Genomic DNA, 4,307 nt, shown 5'->3' on the forward strand with positions numbered 1-4,307 from the left:
TGCTTGAGTATTTATTCCATATTATTGATGTTTGTTAATTTAACAGGCACGGGCTTTCTTTCTTTCTTTCTTTCTTTTCTTTTTTTTTTTTTTTTTTGCTTTTGGTACCTGACCCTCCAAAATGAGGATTGTTGTATAGGGATGTTAAAGTTATCAAAACCCAATGTGAATACCCACTCTCTTTAAATCAGCATAGATCTCCATCACTTCAACATTTTTGGTAATGAGTTTCTTAATCACTCTGGATGTTGGAAACATCTAATAATATAAATCAAATACAATACATATTGATTATGAAGTGAAATTGGAAATCTTACAATAAAGTCAATAAAATCAATGAAAGCAGTGATGGAAAAAATTCCAATTTATAGATGAAGCTATTGACAAATGAGGACCTGGTGGAATTAGATCAATTAATAACCAAAGAAGAAATAATTGACAGAACTAGTAACATAATAGGCATTTCAGAGACTTAATTGTTTATCAGTGTATTAAGAAAGCATCTTGGAAAATTAGAGCACTTGAGTAACTTTTAATGACTCTTGCTATGATCATTTTGCAAAAATCAAACAGGTAAGGAATGGCATATCCTGCTAGTCTATATCTCTTTCAGAAAAGTTACCTTAAAAAGAACCAGTGCTTGGGGTGCCTGGGTAGCTAAGTCTGTTGAGTGGCCTACTCTTGATTTTGGCTCAGGTCATGATCTCAGGGTCCTGGGATCCATCCCCGCATCAGGCTCCATGCTCAGAGGGGAGTCTGCTTGAGATTCTCTCCCTCTCCCTCTGCCCCTCCCCTGCCCCCTGCTTGTGTCCTCTCTTTCTCTAAAAATAAATAAATAAATCTTTAAAAAAAGAACCAATGCTTGATTCATTCTTTGTTCTAATAATTACTGCATAGCTACAATTTTAACTTCTGTAAAATACAAGATGAAATACTGAGCTTTATGTTTTGGTTACATTTTTTAAAATACGAGAATCAAGCCTTTTGTTTACTCTGTAACGACATTTGTTCTCTATTTTAAGTTGATTCACTTTAAGTGAGCTTTTTCCAGGACAAATTATGCTCTGGTAATAAAAACCTGCTGTCCTGTAAACCATTAGCTCTACACTGTGGAAGAAACTCTAAAGAACAAATTGAATAAGACATGGTCCCTATGCTAAAGAAGCATACAATTCAGCTGATGTATATCACAGTGCCTCGTTTTCTTATTTCTTTCATGACATACACACTATCTTGAGAAGGAAATCAGGGATTTTTTTTTCCTTAATCCTTTTTCCTTATTCCCAACATAGCTAGTAGTTCCAAGACTGTGGAGACAGTGAGTTTAACGATTGCAAATTTGAGGCGGAATTTTCAGCACTTTATTAGACAAAGGCCGCTTATGTTTTCTTATTTGCACTACATAAAGATTCTTGTCTATTATTATTGTGGTTTGATGGAAAAACAATGTTTATTGCTATCTGAGATTTTTTCCCAAATAATGATGATATAAATTTAGAGGGAAGTTGGCTTTTCTGAAGTTTTATTATGATGTTTGAACATGAAGAGTGCATTTGAAGATTTTTCTCTCATATTGCTCTGTTGAGTTCCTTTTTTGTTTTAGAACTTGTTGTGGGAAAGAAAAAGAGACTTTTGTTGTAGCATTAAAATAATTTAGCTTTTTATCTGTAAGAATGAAAATAAAAGGGGGTGCCTAGGTGGCTCAGTTGGTTGAGTGACCAACTCTTGATTTTGGCTCAAATCATGATCTGGGAGTCCTGAGATCATGCCCTGCATCGGGCTCCACGCTCACCGGGGAGTCTGCTTGAGATTCTCTGTCCCTCTCCCTGCCCCCCGTCCCTCCCTCCACTTTTTGCGTGCTCTCTCTCTCTCTAAAAAATAAATAAATAAAAATCTTTTAAAAAAAGGAAAAATTCTGAATGTCTATGACACGGATGAGTTGTTACTTATATATACAGCTTAGCCAAGGCAGTTTCAGAAATGATCTTCCTACATTACGTGATTCTCAGTGCCTTTTAAAAATATATTACTAGCGACTGTGCACAGCGCTCCCGGCCTGTAGTACAGCTCAGCGCAGCGCGGCTCAGCGGACCGGATCCCAGAGGCCAAGGGCGGGCTCCTCGAGAGGGCGGCGGGGGCACCATGGAAAACCGATTTACCTATGATGATTTTCAGAGCTCGAGTGAATGGCTTCTGTGCCACACCAAGCACCGACCTCAAGTGGCAGTCATCTGTGGCTCTGGATTAGGAAAGCTGGTTGATAAATTAACTGACACCCAGAGCTTTGACTACAGCGAGATTCCAAACTTTCCCCGAAGTACAGTGCCTGGTCATGCTGGTTGACTGGTGTTTGGGTTCCTGAATGGCAGGGCCTGTGTGATGATGCAGGGCAGGTTCCACATGTATGAAGGCTACCCGATCTGGAAGGTGACATTCCGAGTGAGGGTTTTCTTCCTTATGGGTGTGGACACCCTAGTGGTCATCAATGCAGCTGGAGGACTCAACCCTGAGTTCGAGGTCAGAGATATCATGCTGATCCGTGATCACATCAACTTTCCTGGCTTCAGTGGTGTAAACCCTCTCATAGGGCCCAATGACGAAAGGTTTGGACTTTGTTTTCCTGCCATGTCCGATGCCTATGACCGGGATATGCGGCAGAACACTCACAGGGCCTGGAAACAGATGGGGGAGCAGAGAGAGCTGAAGGAAGCCACCTATGTGATGTTGGCAGGCCTGTCTTTTGAGACCGTGGCTGAATGTTGGCTGCTGCAGAAGCTGGGGGCGGATGCTGTTGGCATGAGCACGGTACCAGAAGTTATAGTTGCAAGGCACTGTGGACTTCGAGTCTTTGGCTTCTCCCTCATCACTAACAAAGTCGTCTTGGATTAGGAAGCCAAGGAGAAGGTCAATCATGAGGAAGTACTAGAGGCTGGGAGACAAGCAGCACAAAAATTGGAACAGTTTGTCTCTATTCTTATGACCAGTATTCCACCACCTGCTAAAGCCAGCTAATGAGCCCTGGAGTGGTCTGGCCTCTCCATAATGGGATCCAAGTAGCTACTACATACTTCGGCCCCTTGCTGGGGTCACGTGCCTCTGCCCTTCAGTAGTAGGAAAAGAGAGGAAGATCACTATCCTTCACCTTTCCCATTTCTCCCACCAGACCCTTCTGCACTGGCTCTTCTGCTCAGTTATCTCAAAGCAGGTATCATCTCCTCCCCCAGCCCAAGAGCTAGAACCCAAGCCCTGCTGTGCCTATGCCTGTGTGTGACTTGGGCTGTTGAACTTGGCCCAGTAGCTACTGCTGTCCTTTTGATGTAATGCTTTCACATTCCTGGGGACTCGGTTCTGCCTCCTCCAAAGCACTAGAGCCCACACGAGGGCTAGCCCAGTCTGATACCCCTTGGAGTTTTGTATTACCCTATTTTGAGAATAAAAAGAAAGATGAACTAAAAAAAAAAAAAAAAAATATATATATATATATATATATATATATATATATATATATATTACTAGCCAGGATTTTATTGTTACTAGTAACAATTCTACTCTCTACAAAAGCTGTCAAGACATATTTATTTATCATCATAATTTCTCTTTCCCCTTCTACCTCCATCTTAATTCCTATGAGAACAGAGATAGTTGGTTGTGCAGGTGAAGAGTAGTCACAATCTATGTGTACTGTAACTGCAATTTCTAAATAAGAAATTATGCTTGCAGTCTTGCTCAAAGAATGATCTTTAGGATCTCAATTAGGACTTAGGATCTTAATTTGAGGACTAGACATGCTGGTCTGTTTTCTGTTTAAAACAAAGTTTCCTAGAGTTAGCAAAACCAAAAAGATTGTGACCCAGGAAAAATACACCAAGTTTGCAGTTTCTTTCTTTTTTTTTTTTTTAAGATTTATTTGTTTGTTTTAGAGAGAGAGCATGCATGCACAGGTGGGGGAGAGGGGAAGAGGGAAAGGGAGAGAGAGAGTCTCAAGCAGATTCTGCGCTGAGCACGGAGCCCAAGGCAAGGCTCGATCTCACCACCCTGAGATCACGACCCGAGCCGAAACCAAGAGTTGGATACTTAACCCAGTATCTCACTCAGGAGTCCCACCAAGTTTGCAGTTTCTGAATGAGACTGAGAAAAATAAACGTAAAAAAAAGACATTATATTGAGTATTTTTTTCATGATGGAACTGTGTGTATACACCTTTGAGTGGTAAAAGAAGACTCTAAGGAGGATCAAAGAAAGCATCATTGCTCCTTCTGTTACCTTGGTGACCATTTGGTCCTAAACTCAGAAGGATTATTCTCTTT

At 40.9% G+C, this 4,307-nt stretch overlaps 1 pseudogene; it reads left to right on the forward strand.

Moving 5' to 3' along the window:
- Positions 1 to 2,127: 2,127 nt before the first annotated feature.
- LOC114225630 (purine nucleoside phosphorylase pseudogene) lies at positions 2,128 to 3,080 on the forward strand (annotated as a pseudogene).
- The last annotated feature ends 1,227 nt before the right edge of the window (positions 3,081 to 4,307 follow it).

This window comes from Eumetopias jubatus, unplaced genomic scaffold (assembly GCF_037043125.1).
Source record: "Eumetopias jubatus isolate StellerSeaLion01/CBP00866 unplaced genomic scaffold, mEumJub1_p1.0 scaffold_6, whole genome shotgun sequence".
In the NCBI taxonomy this organism is placed as follows: domain Eukaryota; kingdom Metazoa; phylum Chordata; class Mammalia; order Carnivora; family Otariidae; genus Eumetopias; species Eumetopias jubatus.